At 37.7% G+C, this 13,667-nt stretch overlaps 1 long non-coding RNA gene and 1 pseudogene across 3 annotated transcripts; both read left to right on the top strand.

Annotated features, from left to right (window-relative positions):
- The first annotated feature begins 727 nt into the window (after positions 1–727).
- Positions 728–10,197, top strand: LOC119050650 (uncharacterized). Of its 3 annotated transcripts, XR_005082794.2 has the most exons (5): positions 728–831; positions 1,854–1,960; positions 8,094–8,248; positions 8,797–9,000; positions 10,127–10,197. It is a non-coding gene; the product is annotated as an uncharacterized LOC119050650 (long non-coding RNA). The 3 variants fall into 3 exon arrangements; XR_008389793.1 differs by having other exon boundaries at positions 8,199–9,000; XR_008389792.1 differs by having other exon boundaries at positions 8,094–9,000.
- On the top strand, positions 2,822–2,939 carry LOC119050658 (uncharacterized; annotated as a pseudogene).
- Positions 10,198–13,667: the final 3,470 nt, after the last annotated feature.

Genomic DNA, 13,667 nt, shown 5'->3' with positions numbered 1-13,667 from the left:
AGGAACTGCCTGTTCCAGGACAGGGTTGCAACCCCTTTTGGCATTGTTTCAGTCCTGAATTGGGGTGGGGATTCAGGCAGCCAAGGGATTAGGAGACTTTTTACAGGTAGAATAAGGAAGGGGTGAGGGTCTTTTGTCCCTCCTCCAAAATCCCATAAGTCTTTCCCTGATGGCCTATTTGAGATGTGCCTGTCTTAGGTGGTCCATCCCTTGAAGAATCTTACCCATTACTGACTATCCAGCCATCTTCCAGGGACCAAGCAGGGTGAAGTAAAAGGGGCAGAGGCTGTACCCCTGCTGGGAGGATAAGCTTTGTCTCCTTAGTGGCTTGTGGTCCCAAGGTCTTTTCACTTAGCCTTAGTCATGGGGGGTTACAGCTTCTGAAACCAAGCAGGGTGGTTCCCAACATCTGCCCCTTTATTGTTTATGAATGCAACTGTAGTTGTTAAGCCTGTGAAACCTACTATTTGCTGTTCCCAAACATGGTCTTGAGAAAACGACCTCCATGTACAGCATAAAACACAAATAAGGAGAAAGACAAGGAGGCACTCAAGGGCTCCCATGACCCAAACCCATAAATTCAGTCCATCAAACCAGTTCTCAGGATTCAGTCATTATAGATTGTCATGGAAGTTCCGGAACACCTTCTGTTCAGTAAGGCATTTGATGTCATTGAGCTGCTGGTGGAGCCCAAGCTGGAGCTGATCAATCTGTTCTCTTAGACTGGCAGAAAACGCACCCTGTAGGTGATGACAAATATCTGCCCAGGAATGCTGACTGGAATTTCACCTTAATGGAGTAACACAGAGTTTAGAGAAACAAGGATCACAGGTAAGTTGTTGCATTAAGGCAAGAGAATCTTGTTGCTCTCTGAGCCAGACAACAGCAGATTCTATAGCAGAAAAATGGGTGAGAATTTCTTGATCAATTTGGGTCTGTTGAATGATTTATTGAATAGCATTGGTAAGAAGCATATCTACTGCATGAGCTGTTTGAATGGATTCAGTAAGGGCTACAGCTGCAGTTGCCCAACTCCAACTACTACAATAGCAGAAATAATGCAGGCAATAAGCATGACTATAAACTGACAGGCCCTGGCATGGGCAAAGGCCTTATTGAGAGCACTGTATCCTCCCAGATCAGCCCATTCCAGAGTAAGGTTAACAGGAAGCCGGCCTTAGCCTGTCAGTGAATGACAAATATGGTGGTAAGATTTAATCTAGTGGCATTCACATGGGTTAAGCAACTGGTATATATAGTACTGGGGGTAGTAGTAAAAGTATAAACAGTAGAAGTCTCTTTATACATAAGTTGAGGTATACCAGGGATAGCTACAAAACGATAAGGATGAGATGTACATACAGTAGCCCAGGTACATTTAATGTTCCAAGTGTTAATGAAAGCAAAGGCATTATCTCTCTTTCAAACGAGTTGAAATTGTCCCGTCTGGTGGTCAACAAAAGGGAGCTCCATTTTCCAAGAAGTATGCCATGGGCTAGTGTGAATAAGAGTTTTTATTCTGAGAACAGGGGCTCCTGCTCCTCTGCTATGCCAACTAAGTTTACTGTACATTTGGAGTTTTAGAGTTTCAGGTCTTAAGTTCAAGTTTGTTTCTTTGTTTTTTAAATCCATTTTGAGTTGATTTTTGTGTGTGGTGTAAGACAGGGATATAATTTTATTTTTGTGCATATGAAATCCAGTTTTTCAAACACAACTTAAAAGCCATTCTAAGATAACCTGCCTTACCCTTTAGTTATACACACTACAGGTGACTCCACTTTCCTGGCTGCAATTGGTTGAACCGGGGGTAGACACCTGATTCAGGCTAAGCCAATTTGATGTTTTTGTTTCAGAAGATGAACCAAAATACAGAGATCGAGGCTGTTCATATCATGAAGAGGAGCTGTTGGCTATGGGAGCATTAAGGCAAACATGACACCATGGCAAATGAAAGCCTCAGGTGAGAGCTGAGTGAACCTCAAAAGCCATGGAAAGATCAGAAATGGATGGTCTAGAGAAAAAACAAATGGACACACCAGAGAAACAGAGATGAGAGATTATCTGATTGATCCCAGAAAAAGTAGCTGTCCGAATGACTTTCCATTTTCAATGTAATAGGACTCTGTTCTGAAATTAGATTCTCTGGTATCCCTAGAATCCCTTTAATAAATACCCTTCCACCTACACTCCCAGAACTGAGTTAGGGAAGTTCCTGTTTCCATCAGCAGAGACCCTAATCAAGACAATAGTGCACTTGTTAGCCACAGTGTTGAGAATAGTTAAGGAAGGAAGTACATCCTGTGGAATGTTCTGAAGACTACAGGGCTTCCTGTGGGAATAGTGTTGAAGCTCAGCCTGGTGGGCATCAAAGGAGCAGGAGGTTGAGGGTCAACAGGGCATGAAGGTAGGGTGATGAGGACCCCAAAGAAGATTTCCTACCTACAAAGTATAAAGTGAAGGACCTTCAAATGATTGTGATTTCAGTCATGTAGGAAAGAGGTACATACAGCTTCACAGTCCTACTTGTGTAAGTTGTATCTTTAACATGTTATGTGGTCATGCATATTCAAGGTATGGTGGTAAAAGAGTAATTACCTGGCTCTTTGTGGGACTCTGTGCAGAGCCTATGCTTTTTGCTGTGACAATCAGTACAAGTATATCACCATACATTGGACTGGGATCAGATCTAAAAGCTTTTCTTTAGGTTTTTCTACCTATTGCTACAAATATTAGTAAAAACTAAGAGACCTAGGATGGCAGTGAACCATCCACTGAAGCACCAACTACTAGTTGTTTTTAAAAACATTTTTAAAAGAGGTCTATCCCTTCTCAGCCTTTTGGCTAAGATCAAGTGTAGTATCTGTTCTTATCAGTGAAAAAGAGGTCTAGACCATATTAGTGCATGGCAGAGTTTGCTAACTGTCCTCTCAATAACCTTTATCTTCTGTACTAACAACAGTGTAAGCTGGATCCAAATTTAGCATAGCAAGTGGAATGTAAGCCAAAGTGATGTATGCAACTTATGGGTCAGGTGCTTCCTTCACTCTTTTCCATTTAAGTGGGCTGGAATCAGGATATGAGGCATTGTCAGGCACAAAAAATGAAGCCAACTTCCTAAGGAAGGGAAAACAAGACAGAGGAGTGGGATTCTCCACAGAGCCATCCCTTTGATATCTCTGTATTTTTGAGTCTGTTGTTTCAACAACCTAGCCAATACCCTAAATAAGATCATAATTAAGCAGGCTTTTCAGATAATTCTCTCCACAAATATTGAAACCCGATACAAATTCAGGAGGAGAGCACAGAACATGTTTGGAGAGATGAAAAGTATGACTCTGCACAGCAAACCTACACCAGGGGCAATAAACAGGTCTGCGAGGTGAGCTAGATCCACTAAAACCTTAATAGGATCTTTGAATACAGGAGAGCATTTCAGTATGTGCAGGAAAGTATGTGCAGGGCACTCTAAATATTCCGTAGAATACCTAGGAAAGTGTGAAAAGAGGTATAATTTTAAGTTCAATGTTGGGAGAAATAAGAAGAATAAAAGCACAAAATAGATGACAAGAGACAGTTTTCCAATAATGATGGTGTTTTGTTTTTTTCCTTTGGGGAAGAAGTAGTTTGGGGGTGGTTTCCAAAAATTTAAACCCTAGTTAAGCCTAAAGGCCAAGATCCTAGTTATTTAAAAAGCAGTAGGAAGCATTTGCTCTACTTATGTCAGAAAAATTTCATATTAGACCACTGGAAAATGGTAGAGTAGCCCATGAGTTTTGGGGCATTTGCTTCCTTTCCATCTGGTTTAGTCTAATCCTGGAGAATACTAAGCACAAACCCAATCCAACATTGTAATAGGTTTTTAAAAATATCCTTTGAATTAAGAGCTCTATGACTTCATGAGTAATTTTATCCCAGGTATATACAGAAATTTCTAATTTTGTTACACAAAATAGTTGTATAGTTATTCCCAATTTTTCTTAAAATTATGATCACTGCATATTTCCCAATACACATACTTGTCTTTGTAATATTATTTCATGGTTTTGTTATCAGTTTGATATTTTAATTCAGCCCAAGGCCTTGTACACAGTTGACCCTCAATAAATATTTGGATATTTACTGAGTCAGAAAGAATCTCACATAACTCCAGCTTTTACTAGCAAATGTGGCTTGCAACCCTGCCCCCCATCCAAGCTGCTATAGAAGGTGATGATATGCAGTAAAGCAAACTTTACTAAATTTTTAAATGTAAAATGGTTGGCTGGTTACAAAGACGGTCCTCTACTCAAAAAATTCTTTTGAAAAACTTTCCTAATATTGGCTTTTATGCTAATTATAACTTTAGTATTACGATAAAAGATCCTGACTTTGGTCACATAAAAACTACATTTTGTCTTGGCTCTGTTTAATGTATATCAAATTTATAAAAGTCAATATATATTACTTGACATTATCATTTTTATAAATTCAGTTTGAATTCAATGACCAACAAGAACTTAGTGAACTACTTAGCTTTTCAATGGTTTTAGAAACTAAAGCAGTGATATATATTTTAAAGGTAAAAGTAAATAGCAAGATATTATGTATAAATATAAAAGCAATACTATTAGTAACATAGACAGCCTTGTTTTTTTCATATGGATAAGATACAGTGTCCACGACTTTAATAGTAACCCACTACAGTAAGAAATATGGTCCATAGAGAGTGGGGCAGAAGAAGTTGTTCATATAAAAAATAATACCATAATTATCATAAATAATAATATAAGAATAAACTCTGTTTCGTGTACTCACAACTGTAAACCTGCTTTTGCCCCACCCTGTATATTATAATATATTTGGAAATTGCTGTCAGAGGAAGTCTGTTCTATTTAACAATTCTCTGGGTGAAAATAACTGACTTGGTGGTCAAATCAGTCTTTTAATATTTGTAACCTATTTACATATATATTGTAGGTTTCTGATAGTGGTCAGGAGGGCAGGGTTCAGTGGACCTATACAAATTGATCAGCGGTCCTCTCTGAGAGGCATGATAGAGGATGTTGGATATTGTAGGAGGAAGGGAAGGTCTCATAAATACTACAGTTTCTTTCGCATAAAGGTTGATTCCTTTCACTATATTTCTCCAGCATTATTTTTCCTTCTTATCAACCTTATCCTCAAAGCATTCATAAGACATTGTGGATTCAGGAATGGAAATTATCTTATACTTTAGAATTAACTTTAGGATCTTAGAATAAAGGAGATTTAAGTCACATAGGGAAGTCATATATGAAATCCATATACCTTAGAATTATGGATTTCAAGGGGATTTTTTTTTCTTTAAAATGCAAGTGATTAGGCCCTGGCCAGGGAGCTTAGTTGGTTAGAGCATTGTCTTACTATGCCACAGTTGCGGGTTCAGTCCGCAGTCAGGGCACATACAAAAATCAACCAATGTATGCATAAATAAGTGTAACAACAAATTGATGTTTCTCTCTGTCTCTTTTATTCTTTCTAAAATTAATAAATAAAATTTAAAAATAAAATAAAATAGGACTTAAGTCAAAATTAGCTGACCATTTTCTACACAAATTGATCCGGAATATTTTTTTTATGGTTAGATCTTTGGGTCTTAGTTCCTGTATGACACAGTTCAGGTGAATAACATATTAAGAATAGCTTCCTGAAATATGCAAAGAAACACAATACCTTTGGAATGGATTACATAGAGAATTTCTAAGAATACCCCCACTGACAATCTTTTTTTTTTTAAAGATTTTATTCTTCTTTTTAAAGATTTTATTTATTTATCTTTAGAGGGGAAGGGAAGGAGAGAAAGAGAGAAATATCAATGTATGGATGCCTCTCATGAGTCCCCTGCTGGGAACTGGCCTGCAACCCAGGCATGTGCCCTGACTGGGAATCAAACTGCGATGGTGTGGTTCGCAGGCCCGCGCTCAATCCACTGAGCTACACCAGCCAGGGCCACTGACAATCTTTCATGGTAACTAAGGAAAACTATTTCTCTAAGATGGTTTAGGTTTAATTTTATTAAAGACAAAAAGATAAACTATCAAAATCTCCTCTTTATCATTGACATAATATTTGTGTTGTTAGAAAATAAAACAAACTGCCTTGGCTGGTATGACTCAATGGATTGAGTGCAGGCCTGTAAATGGAAAGGTTGCCAGTTTGATTCCCAATCAGGGCACATGCCTGGGTTGAGGGCCAGGTCTCCAGTAGAGGCATGTGAGAGGCAAACCATAGATGTATCTCTCCTATATTGATGTCTCTCTTCCTCTCTTTCTCCCTCCCTTTCCTTCTCTCTAAAGTAAAGAAATAAAGTCTTTTAAAAATTATTTTAAAAGAAACTAATTTTGGCAAAACCTTTATTTATGCCTTCATGTTATTAATGGAGCCCTCTATGGCACTGAAGATGAAAAACACACATAATTGTGATTGCAGGATGATCAGTATAGCGATGAAGGGGAATAGAGAGAGAAAGTAACACATAGCAGCACTGATACATCAAATGTTCCTTTTTTAAAAAGTGTATTTCCTGTGAATTGTGTTGGGTGTCTTCTTTGCTCACCCACAAAATCCGCTCATCTAATAGAACTCACCAAACCACCTAGTGGTGTTATATACTCCGTGGGTGCTTTGAAACTCACAAATTATATCTTAAGAGGGAAAGCTGAAGATGAGCTATAGCCATAGAACTAGCTCCCCAACTCTTACTTTGTTTTTTGATTTACTACCAGTTCTCAGCCATTTTTGTTTTTGTTTTTGTTTTCACTCCAAGTCCAGGTCTCCTTTCCTTTCCAGCTTGTTGCACCTTTTGCTCTCATGTTTTTCTGAGTTTTGCTTCCTGTTTTCCCATAGCAGGGTATATCCATAGACTTACCATCCAGATTAGTTTTGAGGGTCTCACAACATACTCCAGCCTACCCCTAATCTGTGTCTTGTCTTTAATAGGGAACTAGACAGGAAAGACCCAAAAGAAGAGGCTGGAACCATTGTGACTTTAAATTTTGAGTGTCTAAGAAAAGTGTTAAGGATTTCCTGCTCTGCGTTAGCTACAAAGAGAAATATTTCCACCAGCTAGGTTGAAACAGCTTTTCTTTTATATACAGTCTACAAAGAAATGATGCTTAAACAATATTTCTACTTTTGAAATCACCAAGTCCAGCTGGCCTGCCAACTGGGTTCTTTTTCCCACCTATATTTTTGTCTTCCTAGTTTCGCATTTCACTCTGGTAGGAGACATGGCTAAAAAGAAGCCTTGAGCCATGGTGTGACTCAGTGGATTGAGTGCCAGCCTGCGAACCAAAAGGCTGCCAGTTTGAATCCTAGTCAGGGCACACACCTAGCTAGGGCGCCAGCCAGGTCCCTGGGTGGGGGAATGCAAGAGGCAACCAATCGATGTATCTCTCTCCCACATAGATGTTTCCTCCCTCTCTTTCTCCCTCCCATCCTCTCCCTCTAAAAATAAGTAAATTAATTAATTAAAAAAGACACCTTGAAATAAGGCATCAAAGTGAGAGAAAAAGTGAAAAGATCCAAATATGAGGATAATAATAGAGAAAAACAAAGCAAAACTCCTCAGTTTGAAACATGTCAAAGGATATTTCCTAAAAATGTGTGGGCTTAAAAGGAAAATACTGAAAGTAGAAAATATGTTAATAAAAACCAGATTTGTCATTTGTCAAAACAGGACTGAAGATCAAGCATAATAGATAAATATTCCAAGATACTTTCTGTAAGGGAATTAAAATATTCTATGGAGACAACCCCACCAATATCAGGTATTCAAGGTCATGTCTCTCAAAACCACTGGTTAATTTTCCTAAGTCCAACAAATTGCTTAGTATGGTATTCAGGGCCTTTGCAATCTGACCCTCAAATTGTCATTATTGTATAAGGTAGTGTGATGGTTAATTTTATGTGTTATCTTGGCTAGGCCATGGTGCTCAGATATTTGGTCAATAATTACTTTGGAAATTTCTGTGAAGGCTTTTTTTAAAAGTGAGATTTAACATTTAAATTGGTGGTTGTTTAGTAAAGTCCATTATAGTTCTTAATGAGGTATACTTCATACTTCATCCAATCAGCTGACTACCTTAATATAACAAAGATCGACTTCCCCTGAGCAGGAAGGAATTCTGTCGGCACACGGCATCTGCACTCAAACTGCAACTCTTCCCTTTGTCCTCCAGTCTGTCGTCCTGCTCTGAAGATTTTGGATTTACCAAGCCTCCATAATCATGTGAGCCAATTCCTCACAGTATATATGCACTCTCCACATAGATGTAGGTATCTGCATCTATGATACAGATGCATCCTGTTTGTTGTATTTCTCTGGGCAGCCCTGCCCAGTACAGGTAGGAATAATATCATAGGTTCTATAATCAGCAATATGGGCTCAGGGCGTGGCTCTGCCCTTTGCTGTGTAGGTTGGAAAAGCTACTTTATCTTTCTAAACCTCGGCTTCCTTATCTTTTAAAATGGCTATAACAATCCTCCAGTCGTGACAGATTGCATGCTATCTAATCTAGTATTTCTATTTCTAGAAATAAATTTGTTCCTTCTAGTCATAAATTTGTTCTTTTTTACCTAAACTTTACTTTTCCTTTCAGACCTGTGGTGGTTTTAAAAATATGTTCACAATTTTGTTAATAGTCATCCTTTCAAGTTAAATTGCCCTTCCTTCAATATAGGCTAGACTTAGTGAATTGCTTGTAATGAATAGAACATGGCAAATGTGAGAGTACATCATTTCTCATTCTCTCTCTTTCATCACTTGTTATGAGGAAGCCAACTGCCTGGTCACAAGCATCTCTATGGAGAGTCCCCGAAGCAAGGAACTGAAGCCCCCTGCCTGCAGACGCATGACTGAACCTGGAAGCAGAGTCTTCAATCTTCCTGACTTCAGTTCCAGCCAACAACTTCACTGTAACCTCATGAGAGATCTGAACAAGAACAATGCAGCTGAGATACAATTCTTGAGCCTCAGAAATTGTGAGATACTAAATATTTGTTCTCTTTCACAGCTTAAGTTTTGAGGCAATCTGTTGCGCAGCAAATAATTAGTGCCACATTCATTTCAAGGCTATAAAATACTTCCCTGACCAATACACAGAATGTCTCCTTTCTTGGGTTCCCCATAGCATTCTGCATATAACATGATGAAACTTTTCATGTTATATTAACAATGTTTTTATAATGTGCTTGTCTTCCTTGCAAGGCTGTAAGTTGCTTGAAGGTGGCTCATCATTCTGTATTAAGTGAAAATATAAAAACAAACCAAAAACCCCCCCCAAAACCTCAAGCCTGGCACATAAAGAACTCTTACAATAGTTCAAGTAACAATTAGTGTTTCCTATGTGTTATATGATGTCCTAAGCTTTTTTGGTAAATATCCTATTTAATCCTCATGAAAACCTAGCAGATATATTATTACCATTTTACAGATGATGAAACTGAGGTCAAGTTATAAAGAAACTCTTTAATTGGATGATGGTCTCACAACTAGTAAATGTTGCTGAATTAAAGAAAGAATAAAAGAATATTTCCTATAAACAGGACCATACAGGACTCACCTTAGAATCTCTTACTCTGCCTCTCCACACCTTCTCTGTAAATGCTTCACAAGAAACAGTGTTGGTAGTTTGATTACATGAGATGTATAAAAGAAGATTTTTGGTTCTGAACTTAACAAAATGCGGTGGTTTGAGATGTAAAACAGTTTGTAAAAGAGTGAATGGTGTTCTTTTTAATGGTGTACTTTTCTTACAAACGTGATTTCTACTGAAGCCTTTAGATTTACAAAGTTCAAATAGGCGGCAGCTGTTTGACTTCTGGGCCTCCATTACTAAACCTGTGGCCCACAGTCCCTCCCAGTGAGGTGTATCTAAACAAGCACCTGAATATGAGAAGCCTAAAGCCAGATTACAGTCAGAGTTGGCCAGAGTCTGGAAAGCAGTTTGAGACTTCCTATTTCATAATTTTTGACTTGTTTTCTCTGACAACTTCCTCCCCACTTAATAGTAAGTAGGAGGTCTTTATATTATTTGGTGAATAGGGACTTCTTTTTCTCTTGATATGTATTTGTGAGATTTATCCCTCTTACATTCTGTCTCTGCAGAGATTAATGAAAACAAATATTTTGAAAGCTGTAAGAAGGATCGTGAAGTGTTGGCAGATGCTAAAGATAAGTGATTATAAAGATAATAAATCCCTTCTGTTGTTCCTGTAGGCCTTATTATTTCTCCTACAAGACAGTACCTTCATAAATTGTCTGCTAGAAACATTACCCTAAAAATTTCATTTAGGGACAATGAGACTAAAAATTTCTGTTATTAAAGATTAAATAGATTAAACTGCTTACACTCACAAAAATGTAAGCAGTGTACTACTAATAATTTTTCTTGGAAGATTAAGGCTACCAAAACACTTTGTGCTTTGACAAAAAGTTTGTGCTCTAACAATCAAGTGTGACATCAAACTTGATTCCCTTCAGTTGTCCTAGACTTCTGAAGGGGTGTCGCTTTCCACTGTTCTGCATTTCAGAACAGAGCCTTTATTGCAACAGCACAGTTTCTCCGGCGCTTCCTTACTCTACCACTCCGCAGCTGAAGCAAGGTATGTTTATGCCTCAAGATTCAGTATTTCAGTCATGAAATAAAACATGTCTAAGAAAATTGTAGTAACTCCTTTTCAAGCAAAAGTCAGCTCTCTAGCAACACAAATATGAACTGCTTGATAAAAAATTGTGTGTTCCTTTGGAATATTTGTTCTAAGATGAAATAACCATAGGGTATTTTGATCTAAGATTTTTAAAAAATATTTTATTTATTTTTATAGAGAGGGGAAGGGAGGGAGAGAGATGTTGAGGTACCAGAGATACATCAATTTATTGCCCCTGGCAACCCCCCAACCGGGGACATGGCCTGCACACTATGCATATATCCGAACTGGGAATCAAACTGGCGACTTTCAATTTGCAGGCCAGCACTCAATCCACTGAGCCACAGCAGCTAGGGCCTGTTCAAAGATTAAATGCGAGCCAGAAATACCCAGAATATGAGGCAGTAAAGGATAGTAAATGAAAGCACACTAGGCTCTGAAGTCAGGCGAGCTGGCTTTGAATCCTGGCTGTGCTTCTCTAAGCTGTGAGACCAATCTTGGAGATTTACTTGACATCTTTATCTCCTGTAAAGTGGGGACAACAAAAATGCCTCCTCTAGAAGTGCTGTGGGAATACAAATGAGAGGATGCAATAAAAGTACATAGTGCGATGCCTGGTACATAAGGAGTTATCAGTATATTTTAGTTGTTATTATTTTCAAATACCATGTAAAAATGTAGTTTATTTTTACTATGTAGGCCATGAGGGAAACATTCCTAAAGATACTTTTAAGTGAAAAATAGAAATTCCTTACCAATATAGGATATTAACATTTTCTTTATAGACCTCATTTACTTTCTCAGGGAATTTCAAATTTTTTACAACTCAGGGAATTTCTATTTTTTTACAACTGAATTTTTGTAATTTTTTACAAAAATTTCTCTATTTTACAATGAATTTCTTAAAAATTCATTGTAAAAACAATATTACAGTTATTAAGAAAAAGATGTTGATTAAAATTTGGCACAATGAAGAAAAAGAATGTCCATTTTTATTTTTATTTAAATTGTTGTTCAAGTACAGTTTTCTGTCTTTTACTCCCAGCCCACCCACCCAGCCCTCCCCCCTTCTCTCCCATTCCCAACCCCCCCTAGTTTTTGTCCATGTGTCTTTTATACTTGTTGCTGTAAACCCTTCCCCTTTTCCCCTGAAATCCCTCCTTTCTCCCCTCTGGACACTGTCAGCCTGTTTCCTATTTCAGTGTCTTTGATTATATTTTGCTTGTTTGATTGTTTTATTGTTTAGGTTCCTGTTAAAGGTGAGATAATGTATTTGTCTATCACCTGGTTTATTTCACTTAGCATAATGCTTTCCAGTTCCATACATGCTGTCCCAAAGGGTAGGAGCTCCTTCTTTCTGCTGCATAGAATTCCATTGTGTAAATGTACCATAGTTTTTGGTTCATTCATTTACTGATGGGCATCTAGGTTGCTTCCAGCACTTGGCTATTGTAAATCGTGCTGCTCTGAACATTGGGTGCATAGGTTCTTTTGGATTGGTGATTCAGGGTTCTTAGGGTATAATCCTAGCAGTGCAATTGCTGGGTCAAAAAACAGTTCCATTTTTAGTTTTCTGTGAAAATTCCATACTGTTTTCCACAATGGTTTTACAAACCTGCAATCCCACCAACAGTGCAATAGGGTTCCCTTTTCTCCACCTCTCCAACACTTGCTGTTTGTTGCTTTGTTTATGATGGCCATTCTGACTGGTGTGAAGTGGTATCTCATTGTGGTTTTAATTTGCATCTCTCTGATAGCTAGCGATACTGAACATCTTTTCATGTGTCTCATGTCCTCCTCAGAGAAGTGTCTGTTCAAGTCCTTTGCCCATTTTTTAATTGGGTTGCTTATCTTCTTAGAGTGGAGTCATGTGAATTCTTTATATATGTTTGAGATTAAATCCTTGTCTGAGGTATCATTGGCAAATATGTTTTCCCATACAGTTTGTTCTCTTTTTATTTTTAATACTGTTTTCTTTAGCCATGCAGAAGCTTTTTATTTTGATGAGATCCCGTTTGTTTATTCTTTCCTTTATGTTGCTTGCTCTAGGGGACATATCAGTAACAATGTTGCTGCGTGAAATATCTGAGATTTTCCTGCCTATGTTCTCCTCTAAGACTTTAATGGTGTTATGGTTTATATTTAAGTATTTTATCCACCTTGAATTTATTTTTGTGTATGGCATAAGTTGATGCTCGAGTTTCATTTTTTTGCACATAGCTGTCCAGTTCTCCCAACACCATTTGTTGAAGAGGCTATCTTTGCTCCATTTTATGTTGCTGCCCCCTTTGTCAAATATTAATTCACCATAGAGACTTGGGCTCTCTGTTCTGTTCCACTGGTCCATGTGCCTATTTTATATGCCAGTACCAGGCTGTTTTGATTACAGTGGCCTTGTAATACAGTTTGGTATCAAGTATTGTGAAGTCCTCCTACTTTGCTCTTCTTTCTCAAAATTGCAGCAGCTATTTGGGATTGTTTATGGTTCCACATAAATTTTTGAAGTGTTTGTTCCATGTCTGTGAAATATGCCATTGGTACTTTAATAGGCATTGCATTGAATCTGTAAATTGCTTTGGGTAGTAAGGACATTTTGATGATGTTATTTCTTCTGATCCATGAACATGGTATATGTTTCCATTTATTTGTGTCTTCCTTGATTTCCTTCTTTAGTGTTGTGTAGTTTTCTGCATATAGGTCTTTTACCTCTTTGGTTAGGTTTATTCCTAGGTATTTTATTTTTCTTTTTGCTATATCAAATGGGATTTTTTTCTTTATTTCTGCTTCTGCTGTTTCATTGTTGGTATACAAAAATGCCTTTGACTTCTGGATATTGACTTTGTATCCCACTGTTTTGCCAAATTCATTTATTAGGTTGAGCAGTTTTTTGGTGGGGTCTATAAGATTTTCTCTGTACACTATCATGTCATCTGCAAACAATGACAGTTTTGTTTCCTCCTTTCCAATTTGTATGCATTTTATTTCCTTTTCTTGTCTGA

The sequence above is a fragment of the Artibeus jamaicensis genome, unplaced genomic scaffold, assembly GCF_021234435.1.
Source record: "Artibeus jamaicensis isolate MK-2021 breed Jamaican fruit bat unplaced genomic scaffold, CSHL_Jam_final scaffold_1031, whole genome shotgun sequence".
Lineage (NCBI taxonomy): Eukaryota > Metazoa > Chordata > Mammalia > Chiroptera > Phyllostomidae > Artibeus > Artibeus jamaicensis.
This window is presented reverse-complemented; position numbering and strand designations above follow the sequence as displayed.